Below are 21,931 nucleotides of genomic sequence, written 5' to 3' on the forward strand. Positions count from 1 at the left end.
AAACAGGTCAACCTGCCTAGAAAGGAAACTTGCACTGGAATTTGCCAGGAGGCATGGTTTCAATCATATGTGTGACTCTTAACAAGACAGGTTTCAGGTGCCCCTTCTTTTAAAGGGGCTGTCACCTGGTTTTAACCTTTAAAGCCCTACCCAACCTAGGACCCTCGTACCTACGGGACCGCCTCTCCTGGTATCTCCCACGGAGGACCTTACGGTCTTCAGACAAAAACATCTTGGAGGTCCCGGGCCACAGGGAGGTTAGGCTAGCCTCGACCAGAGCCAGGGCTTTTTCGGCTGTGGCCCCGATCTGGTAGAGCGCTCTGTCACAAGAGACTAGGGCCCTGCGGGACTTGACATCTTTCCGCAGGGCCTGCAAGACAGAGCTATTCCACCAGGCCTTTGGCACAGCCTGACCCCCTCCTTTGGCAATCCTCAGAGAACTCTAGCCCAATGGTTGCCATTAATTTGATTTTGAACTGATTTAATAATGAAATGATTTTAGAATGTTGTATTATTTTACTGTTGTTAGCCGCTCTGAGCCCGGCTTCGGCTGGGGAGGGTGGGATGTTGCTGTTGTTGCTGTTGTTGTTATAGCACGATTCCTTTAATTCTCCATACCTGTGCACACTTGGCGTTTACGAAGTGGCTAGCCTAAGCCCCACTCTACACCTGAGGACAGGTGATGCCTGGCACTCACCTGTGTGGCACTCAGGTACGTCTCTCTCTCCTACCCTCCGTTCCCTGTAAAACTGGAGTAATGACCAATCTCTTTGGACTGTTAAAAGAGCAAGCTCAGTATCCCCCCAACAAAATTAGAGCCCTTCCCACCACTTCCTTCTCTGTCCTCCATCTTTCGGTTTTGCTTTTTCCAGGATCTCTTTCCCCTCTTCCTCCTCAAGTCTCTTTCTGCTTCCTTCCCCCCAAACCTTTTCTTTTTCCTCTCTCCTTTTTTTCCTTCCTCCATTATATTTTATCCGCACAAACGGAGTGCATTTCAGGAACCCAAAAGTCGTACAGTGGTACCTCAGGTTAAGTACTTAATTCGTTCCGGAGGCCCGTTCTTAACCTGAAACTGTTCTTAACCCGAGGCACCACTTTAGCTAATGGGGCCTTCTGCTGCCGTAGCGTGATTTCTGTTCTCATCCTGAAGCAAAGTTCTTAAACCGAGGTACTATTTCTGGGTTAGCGGAGTCTGTAACCTGAAGCGTCTGTAACCCGAGGTACCACTGTACCTGGAATTGTAAGCATTGTACACTTCTAGCATTTGCAGATCCGGGAACTATGTGCCCTGCTGTCCCGTGGTTGGAATATTTGAGGGCTAAGTTGTAATACCACTGCTCCCCTACTCCTGTGCCTCTGCTACCGTAGCTGGAAGATGACAGAGGCATCACCGGCAGCCCAGTAAAAGGGAGAGGATAACAGAGCTTCTTTATGGCCTCGCTTGCACAACTGTCTTATAAGGTAGGCTGGTTGTGACCAAAGCAATCTAGTGATGTTGCCCCACACCTCCTATTAACCTCTATGACCCCCCAGGTGGGTTGAATTCTGGGAGGCCATGCTATTCCTTTGAACCAATGCCCCCCTGCTCTTCTCAACCAAATCCGTCTTGATTGATCAGGAACAACAGGACCAGCATCCAGCTACCTTCCTCACCTAGGTGTTCTGCATAGGCTGATCTTTCCCCTATGTAATCCGCCACTTTTACCTATGCAGGCAGGCACATGGGATATTACCAGAATCCTAGATTGGAATAAGCACACATCAGATCCCAAGAGTCAAATTATGTGAAGTTTTACTAAGAATTTAAAAAAGCAAGAGCTAAGGGCAGTAGATGAAGCAGAAACCACTTTTTTCTTTAAAAGTAAAGTGGTATAGGGAAGGGACGCGGGTGGCGCTGTGGTCTAAACCACTGAGCCTTGGGCTTGCCAGTCAGAAGGTCGGCGGTTCGAATCCCCGTGACGGGGTGAGCTCCCGTTGCTTGGTCCCTGCTCCTGCCAACCTAGCAGTTTGAAAGCACATCAAAGTGCAAGTAGATAAATAGGTACCACTCTGGCGGGAAGGTAAACGACTGAACTTAATGGTCAGGGGTCCCTTTACCTTTACCTTTTTAAAGTAGTATAGAAATGAAATAAATAATAATAACAACAATCTTCATCATCACCTTCAAATAAAACACACACATATATATATACCTTTCTCCTCTGTGACTCTATATTCAGGGGTTCCTCATTAGAGCAGCACTGTAGAAAGGTTTCACTGAAGCTAGGAAAAAGTTTGAAAACCACCATTTAAGGAGACACAGAAAACTCGTATTTCCACATTGAATCATAATCCCCTCCGCCAGTACTGCACTAGATAAGATTAACGTCCAAACCCACAAATGAACTAGACCAAACATAACAGTACCTACAAGAACTTTGTCCCATTTCTACAGCAACAGCAACTTCAACGCTCTTTCCCCCAAATTATATTGTAAGCCCAAAAGTCATCTTGATGTACGATCAGTTCCATTTTTCATTTACCATGCCTCTGTGGAGACTGCAGCCTAAAACAATGTAAGTGGTTCGAGGCAGCATTTTAAACGTAAATCAGTAAACTTAGTAACAAAAACTATTGGTTTTTCAAATGTATAGAAAACGCAAGTTAAATATGACTTCACCGAGTCCTCCTTAACTCATGCCGCTGTTAATGTTTTAAAAGAGATTATTTACTAAATGATTCCAAAGTTTCTGGAAAGCGTCCCAGTTTTCAACTAACTACAAGACACAAGGCATCCTGTACCCAAAGGGGTGAGGAAAGAGAAATCGGTACCCAAATGCATTTTTTTTATGCTCCCTTAGAAAAACCATAACACTTCTGGGAATGCTAAGTAGCTTACTAACAACCGAGGGAGAAATATAAAGGGCTATTAACAAGGGAATGAAAGCCAAATGAATGGGAAAAACACACTGGAAGGGATATTAACCAAATGATTTTTAAGTAAGTGCCACGGCAGTAAGGAAAGTGGGTGGCATAATAGCATCAGGCTGGCATGAGACTATAATTGTGGCATCGTAAACATACAGTGGTGCCTCGCAAGACGAAAATAATCCGTTCCGCAAGTCTCTTCGTCTAGCGGTTTTTTCGTCTTGCGAAGCAACCCTATTAGCGGCTTAGCAGATTAGCGCTATTAGCAGCTATTAGCGGCTTAGAAAAAGGGGGGGAAGGAAAAAAAACTCGCAAGACTCGCAAGACGTTTTCGTCTTGCGAAGCAAGCCCATAGGGAAATTCGTCTTGCGAAGCACCTCGAAAAACGGAGCCTCTTCGTCCGCGAGTCTCTTCGTCTAGCGGGTTTTTCGTCTTGGGAGGCATTCGTCTTGCGGGGCACCACTGTATTCTGTTCAAAACGAAGTGGGTGTTTTGCCTATGCAAACACTGCCCAAGTTCGGTTTTCAGAGCTGTGTTAAAAGGCACCTCAACCTGCTCCTGGTGCAGATCTTCCCAAGTAAATGTCAGAAGACCCAAGTCACGTGGCAAACGCCCACACTGCCACTCCTTCCCACCCCAGCACTGCCCCGTCCAGATCTGGTGCAATGGTGGCACAGGAAGAAGCTCCAGTTTGGACTTCTCCTTCATGGCCTGGGGTTTGTGGTGTTACCTTTGTGGCATGGCGGGCAAAGCTTTCTTGCAGCAGACTTAAGAGGGGACTTAAGAGCCGTATTAGAAATTCAGATATATAAGCAAGGTGCCAAATGGCTCCTTAATCCAAGGTTACGGTGGCCAAAATGGAAGGTCTAGTTGCCATTTTGGTGCAAGACAGCTCTAAAGTCTTATTTTTCAAATGATGGACTGACTGTGATGGATTATCAGTTAAACATCTGGCTAGTCCAGATGACAACCTAGCTCAAGAGCTTTGAGAACTTAAATAAGAAAAGTCCTTTCTTCCAGGGGCCATCCAAATACAGTGGTACCTCGGGTTACATATGCTTCAGGTTACATACGCTTCAGGTTACAGACTCCGCTAACCTAGAAATAGTGCTTTAGGTTAAGAACTTTGCTTCAGGATAAGAACAGAAATCGGGCTCTGGCAGCGCGGCGGCAGCAGGAGGTGCCATTAGCTAAAGTGGTGCTTCAGGTTAAGAACAGTTTCAGGTTAAGAACGGACCTCCGGAACGAATTAAGTACTTAACCTGAGGTACCACTGTATATACAGTGGACGCTCGGGTTGCGAACGTGATCCGTGCGGGAGGCACGTTCGCAACCCACAGCGTCACATATGCGCGCACACAGGTTGTGATTCAGCGCTTCTGCGCATGCGCAAAGCGCAATTTAGTGCTTCTGCGCATGCGCAAGCACCGAAACCCGGAAGTAAGCTGTTCCGGTACTTCTGGGTTCGATGTGGTGCGCAACCCAAAATCACGCAAACCCAAAGCATCTGTAACCCGAGGTTATGACTGTACTGGCCTACTCTTCCCTCTTCTTCTTAATGGTGACACGGACCATTCATAACGTATGGACATTCTTCACAACTGTGAGCACAACTGTAAAGCAAAGACAAGCGACAACAATTAACTATAACATCGTCGGCTGCTTTTGCTCAGGCTGCATAGAAATGGGATTTTGGTTCCTGAAATTCATTCTGATTGTGAGGATAAAATATAACTGATAGAATTCTACAGGATGGAGTATGAGTGTTTGAAAACACTCCAGATCAAAGGATCCCTAGGTATGCACCTTCAGATGGTGGAGAACGTCAGGCACCATCCTGACACCCGGGCATCTTCACTTGGTCGCAAGTGGCCAGTAAGGTAAAGGTAAAGGGACCCCTGACCATTAGGTCCATTCGTGGCCAACTCTGGGGTTGCGGCGCTCATCTCGCTTTATTGGCCAAGGGAGCCGGCGTACAGCTTCCGGGTCATGTGGCCAACATGACTAAGCCGCTTCTGGCGAACCAGGGCAGCGCATGGAAACGCCGTTTACCTTCCCACCGGAGCCGTACCTATTTATCTACTTGAACTTTGACGTGATTTCGAACTGCTAGGTTGGCAGGAGCAGGGACCGAGCAACGGGAGCTCACCCCGTTGCGGGGATTCGAACCGCCGACCTTCTGATCGGCAAGCCCTAGGCTCTGTGGTTTAACCCACAGCACCACCCACGTCCCACAAGTGGCCAGTAGCCAGGTACAAAACGTGGCTGGCTAATTCAAACACTGCTCAAAGAGGGCTTGAATCACTCCAACCCTCAAGATGACCTGAGAAGGAGATGCGTAAGGGCAGATAAATTTTTTCAGTCCACATTCCTTTCCGGGTAATCTTCTGAAGGCCACATGCTTGTGGGTAACAAGCCAAACACGTAAGTTTGACTTTGTAGAGTAGTTTAGATTCTAGGGATAGAGTCACACACTGCTCTGTATCCATCCAAACAAGTATTATCAGAATTCAAGGACACATTCCAGACAGGCCAAACAGGGTACAAGGCATCGCCAGTGACCTGGAGAGTTTTGAGGACCCGATGGAGAGAGGAGGACTATCTTCACAAAGAGGTTCCCCACCCCCAGGACTAGGAGCACCCACACAAGAGCACCCACTAATTTCTAGATCAGCCTTCCCCCAACCTGATGTCCTCTAGATGTCGTTGGACTGCAACTCCCATCATCCTTGACCCCCAGCCATTCGGGCTGGAGTTGATTGAAGTTCTAGTCTAAAACATCTGGATAGCTGGGGATAACTTTTACTTAAAAAAGGAGGCATTTCTATTAAGTGTTTTAGATAAAGAGATCCCCCAAAAATCTAAGAGAGGTATTCTTGTATGCAACCGCAGCAGCTCGTATACTTGTGGCCAAGGGATGGAAAGATCATGAGGCTCCAAAAATAACAGATTGGCAAATCAAATTACAGGAATTGGTGGAGGCGGCTCAACTGACTAGTAAACTCAGAGGAAACTCAAAGCAAAAATTTGCGGGAAAATGGGATGGTTATAGAAGATATGTTCAAAAATACAATAATAGTTTTGACTCCGTGCTAGCATTCGAGTGATAAAGGAACTAAAAGGAGGTGGACAACAATTAAGGATTTATTATGTTTTCAGAATGTATTGGAAAATTTATATAGAAAGGTTTATTGTTTTGTGCACATTTGATTGTAAGATAAAATATATGCAAAGGGACTTGACAGGAAGTCAAAGCTGAAGAAAGGATTTTGGAAGATAAAAGGGGGAAAATTTACTTTCATTATTATCATTTTGTGTGCGGGTGTGGGTGTGTGGGTGTCTGCACATATGTGTGTTTTTGTATGGAATGTTTTCGAGGAAATAAGACGTTAAATAACAAATAAACTAAATATTGATGTGTGTAATTTTTATTTCTTAATTATATTTAGTGGTAGTATGGCTGTATTGTTTTTTGTAACATAAAATCATTCAATAAAAATTATTTTTTTAAAAAAACAACAACATCTGTAGAGCTACCCAAGCAAAACTTTCCCACTTGCCTCCATTAACGGCCTCCTAAAATTGAAAAAAAAATCAGAAGAAGAACAATGAACCAATAACAACACCCCCCCCAACAAGAGTCACATTTAAAAAGTGTATAGGATGTTGGCTGTCAATCCGGTCAACCAACGGCCTTATTATTATTGTTATTATTATTATTTATACCCCGCCCATCTGGCTAGGTTTTGCCAGCCACTCTGGGCGGCTTCCAGAAAAATATTAAAAATACAATAAATCACCAAACATTAAAACACCCCTAAAAAGGAACGTTTTTGGCTGGTGCCTAAAGGTGTATAGTGAAGGCGCCAGGTGAACTACCATGGGGAGAGGAAATCTTTTCCTCCAGCCCTGTGTTCAAAAGACATCGCTGTTACTTTAATCCTAAATAGCACCGCGAAAGTACCGTATTTTTCGTCCCATAGGACGCTCCGTCCCATAGGACGCACCTAGTTTTTTTTTGGGGGGGGGGGAAATAAAGGGAAAAATTTTTTCCTTTATTTCCCACCCAAAAGCAGGTCGGGGAAACCGAACCAGGTCGAGGAACGGCGCTGCGCCTCCCTGCTGTCCCCCGAGCTTGTGGGGTTGGCCAATGTCTGCCGCAGGGCTCCCCACGCTGCGGATGTCTGCCCGGCACGCGGGGCGCTCTGCTTCAGGGCGCCCCACCCGCCGGGTGGCAGGCTGCTATCCGCAGTGTGGGGAACCCTGCGGGGAACTCCTGCAGGGTTCCCCACGCTGCGGATGTCTGCCCGGCACGCGGGGCGCTCTGCTTCAGGGCGCCCCACCCGCCGGGCGGCAGGCTGCTATCCGCAGCGTGGGGAGCCCTGCGGAGAACTCCCGCAGGGCTGCCTAGTCTGCAGATGTGTTCCCGAAGCACCGGGCGCTCTGCTTTCAGGGCGCCCGGCGTTCCGGGAAGCAGGCTACTATCCGCAGCCTAGACAGCCCTGTGGGAACTCCCGCAGGCTGCGGATGTCTTCCTGAAGCCTGGAGAGCGAGAGGGGTCGGTGCGCACCGACCCCTCTCGCTCTCCTAGCTTCAGCGAAAGCCTGCATTCGCCCCATAGGACGCACACACATTTCCCCTTCATTTTTGGAGGGGGAAAAGTGCGTCCTATAGGGCGAAAAATACGGTAGTAAACTTAACCACGTGCGCTCTGGAAAAGTTCTGCTGACCTGTGCGGGACTCACTCCTGGTAAATATTGTGCAATGCTCTCCTTAGGGAGGCTTGCCTGGTGCCTCCATCACATACCCTTAGGTGCCAGGCAAAGAATTCCACTTCAAAAAATAATAATAATTACTGTAGATGAAAAAAAAACCAACATCTGGATAGCTACTCAAGCAAAACTTTTCCACTCCATTAACGGCCTTCAACTTGAGGCAACTAATATAAGCTCATTTATTCTGCTAGGCCTTGTGAATCCTGTACAGTGCTCTTCTGCAAACAAAATCTAAATGTTGATATTTATGCCACTACCATTTTGGCATTCTGCATTTTGCATCTATGATGCCATATTAAACAATCTATAGGCTTTTAAACTGTGTATGTAAGGTTATTCTTTTCATTTCTTACCATGTTATGTATTTTTGTGCTTTTATACTGTAAACCACCCCTTGATCCTCGGATGAAGGGCGGTATAGGAATTTAATTAATAATAATAATTGTGTGGTTTTTTGAAATTCTGTTGCAAGTTACTCTATATATCTATATCATTAAAAAGCAATGTGTTTCAAAAATTAGTGACATGCCAGAACTGTACCACATGTTCACAAGAATGCTGATGGACCAGGCAGGGGCAGAATAAGAAAATCCAATTACTGAGGCAAGTTTTAATGACTATAGTAATATACACACACACAAACATCAAGCACCAAGCTGCCCGTTAATTCTAGATGCAGGAATCATGAAATTAAGGGCCGAAAATACACTGTGAGTCTGCAAGTTAAGAAAAATACAAGCCACCACAAGCAAGGTACATAAAAATTAGCGAAAGCACGCCTCTCGTTAAGAACAGTTTCAGGTTAAGAATGGACCTCCGGAACGAATTAAGTTCATAACTAGAGGTACCACTGTACTTAAAGTTCATGTCACTATTTCACACCAAAAAGGTTGTTTTTTTGGTAATTAACCTAAGCATGGATGTTATTTTTTATTGATCTGCAAGTTGCTCGCTGAATTTTTCTGGCTAAGGTGTGTAGTATAAATGTATAAATGCTACTAAATAAATAAATAAATTCCAGACTAATTGAATGGTATCCTCTCAGTGTGTGGTAGAAATGTATAAATGCTACTAAAATATAAATTCCAGACTAATTGAATAGCATCCTCTCAGTGTGTGGTATAAATGTATAAATGCTACTAAAAAAATAAATAAATTCCAGACGAATTGAATAGTATCTTCTCAGTTCCACGCGCCGTTTTGTGCTTTTAAAAATACTAGACTGCCATTTGACCAGTCAAACACCCAACCAGTCACCATGCAGAAAATAAAGAGAATGGGCTCCTTTTAAAAAAGACAAGCATGCTAGGCAAAACCCTTATTTATCCACCACCTACTCTCCCCCCCCCCCCCCGGCTTCCTTCCCAATAGAGATGCTACAGAGATGTAAAAGGCACAAAGATGCTTCTACACCAGCCACCCAATCCTCTCCTTATTACTATCAAATCCCCACGAGAATCTGGAGCGTTGGAAGGAAGGAAGGAAGGGACCCAAGGGTCATCTAGCCCAACCCCCTGCAAATACAGGAAACCTTTCGCCAGTAGACCTGAAGGAGCATCTCCACCCCCATGGTTCAACCCAGACACTGAGGTCCAGCTCCGAGGGCCTTCTGGCGGTTCACTCCCTGCAAGAAGTGAGGTTACAGGGAACCAGGCAGAGGGCCTTCTTGGTGGTGGCGCCCACCCTGTGGAACGCCCTCCCATCAGATGTCAAAGAGATAAACAACTATCTGACTTTTAGAATAATAATAATAATAATAATAATAATAATAATAATTTATTATTTATATCCCGCCCATCTGGCTGGGCCTTCCCAGCCACTCTGGGCGGCTTCCATAAAAACCAAAAATACAGTAAAATCACACGTTAAAAACTTCCCTGAAGGCAGCCCTGTTTAGGGAAGTTTTTAATGTTTGATGTTTTATGGTAATTTTATTATTTTGTTGAAAACCACCCTGAGTGGCTGGAGAAACCCAGCCAGATGGGTGAGGTACAAATTATTATTATTATTATTATTATTATTTAACAACTATCTGACTTTTATGAGACATCTGAAGGCAGCCCTGCTTAGGAAAGTTTTTAATGTTTAATACGTTATTGTATTTTAGTGTTTTGTTGGAAGCCGCCCGGAGTGGCTGGGGAAACCCAGCCAGATGGGCGGCATATAAATAATAATTTATTATTATTAATGACCGATGTTTTAACGTATTTTTAATCTTTTGTTGGAAACCGCCCAGAGTGGCTGGGGAAACCCAGCCAGATGGGCGGCGTATAAATAATAAATTATTATTATTAATGACCGATGTTTCAACGTATTTTTAATCTTTTGTTGGAAACCGCCCAGAGTGGCTGGGGAAACCCAGCCAGATGGGCAGGATATAAATAACAAATGATTAATTATTATTATTACTTTGCCCAACATGGGGCACGAACCCACGACACCCTGAGATCTCACGCTCTACCCACTGAGCTAGCCCATCAGCTTTATATGCCTTGGTCTAACTTGTGAGTTATTTTAAAAGGCCAACGGGGCTCATAGTAATAATACTGAAAACTTCGCCGTTATTATGGAAGTGGAAACGAAGAGAAAACCTTAATTTTAGGAGAAGGGTCATAGGGTACTCTTCACCCCCCACCCCGAAATGCTGGCTTTCTAAGCAGGCAGAGGGGCTCCCAAAAAGGTCCCTCCATAACCGGAGCGCCCTTAGCCCCTGCCCAGCCCCGCAGCAGACTCTGAGCTCCTACCTGCAGCGCAGTTTGGGAACAAGACCTCACTGAGGACTAGAATGCTGCGCAGTGCGTCCGGGGAGAGATGCTGCGATGCGCGAGTTCCAAGACCAACCGCTTCCTCCGATCCGCGAGGACTAGGGAAAAGTTAAGGCAACACGCTCCGCCAATCAGGAGCGGCCGCGTCACCCACCATCCTCTCGCCTTCGTCGCTAAGGGGCCGGGAGGGCGAGTGGCTGGCTCCGCCCATCGAGCGGAAGCCACGCCCCCTCGGCGGGGGCTGACACAGATATAAGAAAGAACTAGAGAGGACCGTGCCGTGTTTCCTCAAACTGTTGTGGGACTGCAGCTCCATCATCCTTTGTTTTCTTTTGTTTTTTTAATTTATATACCACCCTATACCCAGAGGTCTCAGGGTGGTTCACAGAAAAGATTACAAAATATTAAATTAGGGAATTTATTTTATTTTATTTTATTTATTAAATTAAATTTAGGGAAGCTTTTAATGTTTGATGTATTACAGTATTTTAATATTTTTTTGGAAGCCGCCCAGAGTGGCTGGGGAAGCCCAGCCAGATGGGCAGGGTATAAATAAATTATTATTATTATTATTATTAAATCAAAATAAGAACAATGACCCAATAACAACATACACACCCCCAAAAAGAGCCACATTTTAAAAGAGTATAGGATGTTGGCTGTCAATCGGGTCAACCAAAGGCCTTATTATTATTATTATGGTTATTATTATTATTTATACCCCACCCATCTGGCTAGGTTTTGCCAGCCATTCTGGGCGGCTTCCAGAAAAATATTAAAAATACAATAAATCACCAAACATTAAAACATCCCTAAAAAGGAACGTTTTCGCCTGGTGCCTAAAGGTGTATAGTGAAGGCGCCAGGCGAACTACCTTGGGGAGAGGAAATCTTTTCCTCCAGCCCTGTGTTCAAAAGACATCGCTGTTACTTTAATCCTAAGTAGAACCGCGAACGTAGTAAACGTAACCACGTGCGCTTTGCAAAAAAGTTCTGCTGACCTGTGCGGGACTCACTCCCGGTAAATATTGTGCAATGTTCTCCTTAGGCTTGCCTGGTGCCTCCATCACATACCTTTAGGTGCCAGGCAGAAAATTCCACTTCAAAAATTAATAATAATTACTGTAGATGAGATAGCTGTCAGTAGAGCACTAGACCAGGGGTAGGCAATCTAAGGCCCGAGGGCCAAATCTGGCCCAATGGCCTTCTCAATGTGGCCCATAGACGGTCCAGTAATCAGCGTGTTTTTCCATGAGTAGAATGTATTGTTTTATTTAAAATGCATCTCTGGGTTATTTGTGGGGCCTGCCTGGTGTTTTTACATGAGCAGAATGCGTGCTTTTATTTAAAATGCATCTCGGAGTTATTTGTAGGGCATAGGAATTCATTCATTATTATTATTTTCAAAATATAGTCCGGCGCACCACATGGTCTGAGGGATGGTGGACCAACCCACGGCTGAGAAAGGTTACTGACCCCTGCACTAGACTCTTAATCTCAGGGTCCATTGGGCAAAAAGATTCCTAGATGACCCTTCTTGTCCCTTCCAACTAGATGGACTAGATGACCCTTCTTGTCCCTTCCAACTCTACAATTTTCTCTGATTTTCACAAGCCTTATTTAAACAACCTGTGGCCTTTTAATCTGTGTGGTGGTGGGTTATTTTGCTTTTTCCGATGGTATGTATTTTTGTGATTTTATATTGTAAACTGCCTTGCAATCATCAGACGAAATGTGGTCTAGAATTGAAATTATTTTATTTTTTTATAAAATATTTATTAAGGTTTTACAAAAAAGCACATACATACATACAACATAAAATAAGAAAACAAACATAGCAAAAATGCAGAAAAAATAAACAGAAAAATACACAATAAGATAATAGAAAAAAGAAAAAAGAAAAAATCCAATTTTTAACTTTATACTTGTTTAACTCTGTTTCTTGACTTCCTCACACCTCCCTTTTTGTGTTCCCATTTACCCAATCAAGTTCAGCAAATCCTTGCCCTCTTTCAATTCTCATTGTTAATTATATAACGAATCACTCTTGCATGTTCCTTATAGCTTAATCACTTATACCGTGTTGTTTAAATTTGACATAGTATAACTCTAATCTTTCACCCTTTTTTAATTCATTTTTGCATACTCTTTCTAACTTTATCACTAATGCCATATTATTTTTTATCCAACATCATTTTAACATTCATAAATTTTACAATGTTTCTGCAAGTAGTCTTTGAACTTCTTCCAATCCTCTTCCACCGACTCTTCTCCCTGGTCTCGGATTCTGCCAGTCATTTCTGCCATCTCCATATAGTCAATTACTTGCATCTGCCATTCTTCCAAGGTGGGTAGATCTTGTGTCTTCCAATGCTTTGCGATGAGTATTCTTGCTGCTGTTGTTGCATACATAAAAAATGTTCTGTCTTTCTTTGGCACCAATTGGCCGACCATGCCCAGAAGAAAGGCCTCTGGTTTCTTAAGGAAAGTATATTTAAATATCTTCTTCATTTCATTATAGATCATCTCCCAGAAAGCCTTAATCCTTGGGCACGTCCGCCAAAGGTGAAAGAATGTACCTTCAGTCTCTTTACATTTCCAACATTTATTATCTGGCAAGTGATAGATTTTTGCAAGCTTCACTGGGGTCATGTACCGCCTGTAAATCATTTTCATAATATTCTCTCTTAAGGCATTACATGCCGTGAATTTCATACCAGTGGTCCACAACTGTTCCCAGTCCGCAAACATAATGTTATGACCAATGTCTTTAGAACTGAAATTATTAATACAATAATTTAATTAATAATAATTAAACAACGACAATATCCTTTCAGATTCCTGTTTAAAGCTGCAATCCTGGGGAAGACTGAAAACAGCAAGTCTTCAGTTCCGCTTAAGCACATATAAAGGTCGGGTTAAAGGACACCCTCTTGATAATTTAAGGAAATGTAATATTAGAACCCCCCTTCATGGATCACTGCCTTGCCGTGGCGAAGGGGCTTGAAGAACTCAGAGAAGCTATGAACTATGCCGAGCAGGGCACCCAAGATGAACAGGTCATAGTGGAGAGTTTTGACCAAACGTGATCCACCTGGAGGAGGAACCGGCAAGCCACTCCAGTATCCCTGCCAAGAAAACTCCATGGACAAAGACAACAGGCATATAAAAGTTATGACGCTGGAAGATGAGCCCCTCAGGTCGGAAGGCGTCCAACATGCTACTGGGGAAGAGCGGAGGGCAAGTACAAGTAGATCCAGAGCTGATGAAGCGGCTGGGCCAAAGCCGAAAGGACGCTCAGTTGCGGATATGCCTGGATATGTTGGATAAGCTCAACATAAAAAAAACGAAGATCATGGCTACTGGTCCCATCACCTCCTGGCAAATAGAAAGGGAAGAAATGGAGGCAGTGAGAGATTTTACTTTCTTGGGCTCCATGATCACTGCAGATGGTGACAGCAGCCACAAAATTAAAAGACGCCTGCTTCTTGGGAGAAGGGCAATGACAGGCCTAGACAGCATCTTGAGAAGTAGAGACATCACCTTGCCAACAAAGGTCCGTATAGTTAAAGCTATGGTTTTCCCAGTAGTGATGTATGGAAGTGAGAGCTGGACCATAAAGAAGGCTGATCGCCGAAGAATTGATGCTTTTGAATTCTGGTGCTGGAGGAGACTCTTGAGAGTCCCATGGACTGCAAGAAGATCAAACCTCTCCATTCTGAAGGAAATCAGCCCTGAGTGCTCACTGGAAGGACAGATCCTGAAGCTGAGACTCCAATACTTTGGCCACCTCATGAGAAGAGAAGACTCCCTGGAGAAGACCCTGACGTTGGGAAAGATGGAGGGCACAAGGAGAAGGGGGCGACAGAGGACGAGATGGTTGGATAGTGTTTTCGAGGTTACCAGCATGAGACTGACCAAGCTGCGGGGGGCAGTGGAAGACAGGAGGGCCTGGCGTTCTCTGGTCCATGGGGTCACGAAGAGTCGGACACGACTAAACGACTAAACAACAACAACATTGCTGCGTTGAATATTTCATTCCAGCTAAGCGTTAACCACAAGCAGGGTGCTACACCCTTAAGGCATTACATGCCGTGAATTTCATACCAGTGGTCCACAACTGTTCCCAGTCCGCAAACATAATGTTATGACCAATGTCTTTAGAACTGAAATTATTAATACAATAATTTAATTAATAATAATTAAACAACGACAATATCCTTTCAGATTCCTGTTTAAAGCTGCAATCCTGGGGAAGACTGAAAACAGCAAGTCTTCAGTTCCGCTTAAGCACATATAAAGGTCGGGTTAAAGGACACCCTCTTGATAATTTAAGGAAATGTAATATTAGATCAGGGAGTGCCTGATCACCTCATCTATCTCCTGAGAAATCTCTACAGTTAGAAGCTACAGTTAGAACTGGATATGGAACAACTGACTGGTTCAAAATTGGGAAAGGAGTACGACAAGGCTGCATTTTGTCTCCCTGCTTATTTAACTTATATGCAGAATTCATCATGCGAAAGGCTGGGCTGGATGAACCCCTAGCCGGAATTAAGATTGCCGGAAGAAATATCAACAACCTCAGATATGCAGATGACACAACCTTGATGGCAGAAAGTGAGGAGGAATTAAAGAACCTTTTATTGAGGGTGAAAGAGGAGAGCGCAAAATATGGTCTGAAGCTCAACATCAAAAAAACGAAGATCATGGCTACTGGTCCCATCACCTCCTGGCAAAAAGAAGGGGAAGAAATGGAGGCAGTGAGAGATTTTACTTTCTTGGGCTCCATGATCACTGCAGATGGTGACAGCAGCCACGAAATTAAAAGACGCCTGCTTCTTGGGAGAAGGGCAATGACAGGCCTAGACAGCATCTTGAGAAGTAGAGACATCACCTTGCCAACAAAGGTCCGTATAGTTAAAGCTGTGGTTTTCCCAGTAGTGATGTATGGAAGTGAGAGCTGGACCATAAAGAAGGCTGATCGCCGAAGAATTGATGCTTTTGAATTCTGGTGCTGGAGGAGACTCTTGAGAGTCCCATGGACTGCAAGAAGATCAAACCTCTCCATTCTGAAGGAAATCAGCCCTGAGTGCTCACTGGAAGGACAGATTGTGAAGCTGAGGCTCCAATACTTTGGCCACCTCATGAGAAGAGAAGACTCCCTGGAAAAGACCCTGATGTTGGGAAAGATGGAGGGCACAAGGAGAAGGGGACAACAGAGGACGAGATGGTTGGATAGTGTTTTCGAGGTTACCAGCATGAGTCTGACCAAGCTGCGGGGGGCAGTGGAGGACAGGCGTGCCTGGCGTTCTCTGGTCCAGGGGGTCACGAAGAGTCGGACACGACTAAACGACTAAACAACAACAACATTGCTGCGTTGAATATTTCATTCCAGCTAAGCGTAAACCACAAGCAGGGTGCTACACTCTTAAGGCATTACATGCCGTGAATTTCATACCAGTGGTCCACAACTGTTCCCAGTCCGCAAACATAATGTTATGACCAATGTCTTTAGAACTGAAATTATTAATACAATAATTTAATTAATAATAATTAAACAACGACAATATCCTTTCAGATTCCTGTTTAAAGCTGCAATCCTGGGGAAGACTGAAAACAGCAAGTCTTCAGTTCCGCTTAAGCACATATAAAGGTCGCGTTAAAGGACACCCTCTTGATAATTTAAGGAAATGTAATATTAGAACCAGCCAAAGTGTCACAATGCCCTAGTCTGAATTCGAATGAACTACGAATACAATTACTAGAGACAAAAGCCAACAGCCGAACACGTCATCAGACCCACGTGATCCCTTACCCTTTCAAGAACGAGGAAGCGAGAGTGCGGGAAAGGGGGCGGGGAAACCTTTTATCATCTCGCGATAGGCGCGGAGGGGGGCGGAGCAGCTTAAAGTGCGTAGCTTCTCGCGCTGGGGGAGCGCATGCGCACAACCGTCCTCCGCTGACCGGACGGCGCATGCGCTAGGCGGCTTAGCGGTCTACTACAAGCGTTGTGGGGGCGACGCTTACGCAGCTTCGTTTGTGGAGGGTCTTTTTTTTATTTTCTGAAGGAGGGGGGTCCCTTTTCCTCCCATTACGTTCGTGGTGACGACCGCAAATGCGTGAGAGGCTCGCTTTCTTTCTGAGGTAGGAGAGGGGCGAGCGGCCTGGGCCTATTCCTGTCAGGCCGAGAAAATGGTGGTTTTTTTCCACCGTTCCAGCTGAACCGTTGAAAAGACGGACGGAGGGTGGGGGAAAGGGCGCGTTATACTATAACCTGAGGAGAATAATCCGCGCGTGTTCGGGCCGGGCCGGGCCGGGGAGGCCATGGCGCCGAGGCCTGAGGAGTGGTCGTGCGCATGCGCGGGCGCGAGACAAACCGTGGGGCCTAGTCGGAGACGGGCATGTTGCGCATGCGCGGGTCTTGGGCGAAAATGCCTTTTTATCCGTTGGTTTCCGCCTCTGGCAGCCTTTTTGTTCTCTCGCCATGGATAGTTCTCGTATCTCTTTCTAATCTAGTTATTTCGCAGCTCGTAAAAATGGTGTCTTCAGCTTAGTTGCTGCTGCTGAGAACTGGTTAAAGGTAAAGGTCGCACATAGTGTTTCTTTTTCTGGGTCCTCTGACCAACGCCATCCACAAAGGACCCGGATATTTTGTTGCTGTTTTTTACAACAACAAAAAAATTATTGGTTTTCACAACATTATAAACAAACACATAAGACAAACAAACATAAATCATAGCCTTATTGAAAATTATACTTATTAACATTGTTAAGTAACTTCCTCGCTTCCCCTTGGTTGAATTACATTGCATATCCTTTTAACGGTTTTCCAAATCACTGTTCTTATAAAATTTAACTTAAACATTAACATCCTTAGATCTTCACATTATGAAATTAAACATATTAATTCATCCCTTAACATAAATAAAATCCTAAGCCAATTAAGTATCTGCAAGCTATTTTCAGTTAATTTAACTTAACATATTTAACTAAGTAATCATTAAAGGACCCGGATATTATTTTGAAGTTGCTGCTTTCAGCTATAATAACGCCTGAGGTATATTTGAATAATTGCAAGCTGTTACGTCTTCGCAGCAAGGAATACCATTGATTCTTCGTCACGCAGTGTGCTTGGTAAACTGGGTTTTTATCAAGCAAACTTAACTTCGTTCACAAAGAAGCCAATGTTTACTGAGTCACTGTCCTCCAATGTAGCATAGTGTACATTTTACAATAGTCCTAGTAAAATGCATTGTAGTCGACATTGAGATAGCCAAGTTACTTCTGCACTGAAACAGTGAAGACTGCAGGTGGGAGCTTACAAAGTGGAACAATGCACCCCACTACCATTTTTTTAATTATTGTATACATCCTACTTTGTCACATGCTAGCTTCCCAAGCTAGAACCTTTCTCCTCATTCTAGTTTCTTCCTGTGCCCAGAAAAACAGCAGATGTTTGGTCACACATTCACCATCTGGTTGAGAATTAATCTTGGTCAGCTATATTTGCAGCCCTTCTCCAGATTTTAAAAATCTATAAATCTATAAATACATTTGCATACTCAACATGTCTCATGAGAACTGTTAAAATCAAAATGGCAACCATTCATACATGCAGTTTACTACATGGTGGTCAGAATCTTCATGAAAAACATGCTTATGTAAAGCTGCTTGGCTATTTTGAGTTGATTGATTACTCTCCTAGCAATCTGTAATATCTGCAACCAGAGATGTGTGACTTTTTGGATTTTTCCCTCCGTTGCCCATACTTGATAAGAGGTCTGAGTTACATACAGTAAACTAAAACGTCTGTTCATCTTGTTAAATTTACATTCTATATAAATATTTGAAAGCCCCAGTAATGAAAATTAAGATATAACAATATAAAAGTGTCATACATTTATATGTATTTTTAAATGCAGCACTGAAAATTAACATTCCAAACCCTGAAGAGCTGTGAGCATAAATATAGATTTGGCCTGAAAAAGTTCTACATCTTTGTTTTTGAGTTGGCTAGTATTGTATCCATTACAGTAGCCAAATTTGACTTCTAGAGTGTGTTCTCATTGTGTTAAATTTTATGAAAAATTTCCAATGGTGCTATTTTCCACCCCACATCTTTGGTTGCAGTGTTGAATTGGTTAAATATTAATCAGCTAAAAAAAGTTCCCTGGTTAAATCAGGCAACATATTAACCATTTTAATAGACATGTTTCTAAAAATTGATGCTTAGCGTTGTCTTTGCCATTTGCATTCTCCCTTTGCCATTTGCATTCTCCCTTTTCTCACACAGGAGGAATGGCTTTTCTAAGTTGATGCTCTTGAAGATGTAGCATCTAAAAATAAAATGTGTTTCATTCTTAGAAATTAAATATAACAGTTCAATCTCCTAGATCAAACTTTGTTTCCAGCTTGTAGGCCTACTTATAATGTGATATGAATATGTTGGGATGGGAGGAAAGATCTAGTGTGGTATCATCTCTCTTATCAAATTTTGATTTCAATAATATTTTAAATGTTCTTAAATAAATTCGGTGTTTTATACTTTTGCAAACTTCTCTTAAAAGGTTTTCATATAATCAAGTGATATAATAATTTTGTTAAATAATCATCTACTCTATTCCACCTTTCTCCCTAGTGATAGCTGCTTGCCTGGTAAATCCCATTGAATGGAAAAGCCAGTTTGAGTGCCAATCTGGGGAAAAGCACAATATAAATAATAAAATAATAGTACCTCTGAATAAATATGCCTTGGTTTATGGTGTGTGTATCTTAAGTATATGCTTTACTGTCTCCAGCACTCTTGGTTCATGGGTTCATTTCCATCTAAATTGCAGGTTTTTCTTGTGCCAATACAAAATGCAATAAGTATGTCACTAAAAACTCCATACCAAAAGATAACAAAGAAAAGTAATGCTATTAATATTGGCCTTGATTTGTCTGAATTTTACTTGTTGGGGTTCTGTTGGGAATTCATCTAACTCCAGTTTTAAAATAGTCACATTGCTTGACAATTTGCTTCCAGGTCCAATTCAAGGTGCTCACATTTGTGCTTAAAGCCCTAAATAATTTAGACCCCAAATATCTCACTGCGTCCATCCCTCTCTTAACACCTCAAATGGCCTTCTTGGGAGTTCTGTCACCCAGGTCTGGGGTGCATAGCAGTCCAAGAGAGGGCCTTCTCTGTTGGAGCCCCTAAACTGTGGAATTCCCTCCTCACAGAAGTGTGGGCAGCTTCATTATGTAGTTTTTATTGTATGCCAAGTACATACTGCTCCCCTGGCCTTTGATGAAATAAAACTGATACTCCTCCTACCTCTTACGTATTTTTTTAAGGAAAGCAGTGGCAGTACAGTGTATACCGTAAATCTCAAGGCCACTTGCAACCATGAGGCAAACCTCACACTGGTGCTAATTGAAGGTCAAAAAGCGCCCGTTACTTATTTAAATATTTCTCAACTAAACTTTCAGAGGACGTATAACAAAACGATGTGCAGCATAAAAATAGAATACCACAATGGTATAGGTGATTTGACAATATTTTTTCCAAGCATAATAATTCTATTTCAGCAAAGCATTCTCTGAAATTTCTATTTCAGCAAAGCATTTCAGCAAAGCATTCTCTGAAATTTCAATAGACGGTCTAAAAAGTATTTTTCCAACTCAGTAATATCTATTTGGCGCCAGTTTGAGGTTTGTCTTACAGCTACGTTGAAGTTTTTTTTGCCACTTTCAGTGTTTCTTTTCTTGTGCAGATTCTTGTTACTCTGTTCTGAAAAAGTTTTTTTTCCCTCAACAAGGCTCAGCTTTACTCCAGAATATCCAACTTTTCCTTTGTTTTTGTGGGGAGGGGCCATTTTTCTGATTTTTTTTTTTTAGATTTCATCTTTTTACATCTGTGTTTTTTGGTTATCAAGGGTGCTGGGTTTGAGACAACATTTGGTTACCCATACTTCACAGGTTTGAATAAACCAAATTACATATTAGTAATTGGGTCAAAGAAGTGGGAGGATCAAGATTACATTTTGGGATTACAGAGAGCAATGGTCTTCCACTGGCTTGGAAACAAGCATTTTGATTGGGAGTGGAGAGTTTGAGGGCATACCAGTGAATGATTGGATCATTTTCTTAGGAAATCTGTTTGTTTTCCTCATCAGGAGGCTGCACTACTTCATCTGTTTTTCATTGAGCCAGATGAATACCAAGAATTCTTGAGGATACACTGAATGTTACTGTGTATCCTGAAACCCTAAGAGGAATATGCCTGCTCAGGGATACTACAAGCAAACCATTTTTTCTCCCCTCTACTCCCAACCAGTTTTGTGTTTTTGTTTTCCAGCTGGCACTCAAAACATCTTGTCCCTTGTGGAGGTCCCAATTGAGTTATAAGGGGAGGTCTCTTAACTTTTTAGTAGCCTTTCTGCATATGTTGCAGTTCATCAGAGCATTGTGATTTCTCCCTCTTGTTTCACAGTGACCGTATTCTGGCTCCACTTTTGCTAAGACTCATCACTACCTTAGTTTTCTGTTAAAGGGACTGAGGCATCTGTGAAGCAAATCAAGTCTTTAATTAAATAGAATCCATTGCTTTCTAGCCTTGCGTAATTCTTGGTAAATATATACATGGGCTTAATGTAGAAATAGACACACACTAGACTGCACTAAATCTACACACTTATTTTACTGTAGCTAATTTTTTTAATAGTTTGCATTTAGGCTGTCCCTAGGGTTCCAGCCTGGGACGCAGGTGGCGCTGTGGGTTAAAGCCTCAGCGCCTAGGACTTGCCGATCGAAAGGTCGGCGGTTCGAATCCCTGCGGCGGGGTGCACTCCCGCTGCTCGGTCCCAGCGCCTGCCAACCTAGCAGTTCGAAAGCACCTCCGGGTGCAAGTAGATAAATAGGGACCGCTTACCAGCGGGAAGGTAAACGGCGTTTCCGTGTGCGGCTCTGGCTCGCCAGAGCAGCGATGTCAGGCTGGCCACGTGACCCGGAAGTGTCTCCGGACAGCGCTGGCCCCTGGCCTCTTAAGTGAGATGGGCGCACAACCCCAGAGTCTGTCAAGACTGGCCCGTACGGGCAGGGGTACCTTTACCTTTACCTTTAGGGTTCCAGCCTAAAAGCCAAGAATTGCTCTGCACAAGGCTTTCTTACAGTTCTGTTAAATAGATATTCTGAATATTAACCATTATTGACTACTTCATTATGGAACTTGCTCCTGCAGGAAGTGAACTTTACTACCTTAATTGTTTTTAAATGGATGCTAAAAAGCTGGTTGTTTGCATCTAATTTTAACTGATTATGGCTGGCCTGGGCTTTTAAGCATAATTTAATTGCTGGTTTTATTTATATTTACTATTTTACTGCTGGTTTTTATTGGATTCTTTTTTAAGTTGATCTGAACCTCCTTTGAAAGGGCTGTGCCACAGATGAAGAAAGAACTGAATGTTCTTGATTATGTTTAACTTACAAACATTCGCATATA

The 21,931-nt window shown here is 43.3% G+C and overlaps 2 protein-coding genes across 3 annotated transcripts in view; one reads left to right on the forward strand and one right to left on the reverse strand.

Moving 5' to 3' along the window:
* SIL1 (SIL1 nucleotide exchange factor) overlaps positions 1–10,559 on the reverse strand; it is a 73,083-nt gene extending 62,524 nt beyond the window's left edge. Inside the window, exons 1-2 of one of the 2 annotated variants that reach the window (XM_079969955.1) lie at positions 10,427–10,559; positions 2,193–2,262 (exon numbers count right to left, since the gene is read on the reverse strand). The gene's annotated coding sequence lies outside the window, so the exon portion shown is untranslated. The remainder of the gene's footprint in view (positions 1–2,192; positions 2,263–10,426) is intronic. The other variant, XM_079969956.1, reaches the window with a different exon arrangement.
* A 5,836-nt stretch (positions 10,560–16,395) lies between these two features.
* Positions 16,396–21,931, forward strand: part of MATR3 (matrin 3) — a 30,727-nt gene continuing 25,191 nt past the window's right edge. The window contains exon 1 of the mRNA XM_079970227.1: positions 16,396–16,593. The gene's annotated coding sequence lies outside the window, so the exon portion shown is untranslated. The remainder of the gene's footprint in view (positions 16,594–21,931) is intronic.

The sequence above is a fragment of the Podarcis cretensis genome (assembly GCF_951804945.1).
Source record: "Podarcis cretensis genome assembly, chromosome: 3".
Lineage (NCBI taxonomy): Eukaryota > Metazoa > Chordata > Lepidosauria > Squamata > Lacertidae > Podarcis > Podarcis cretensis.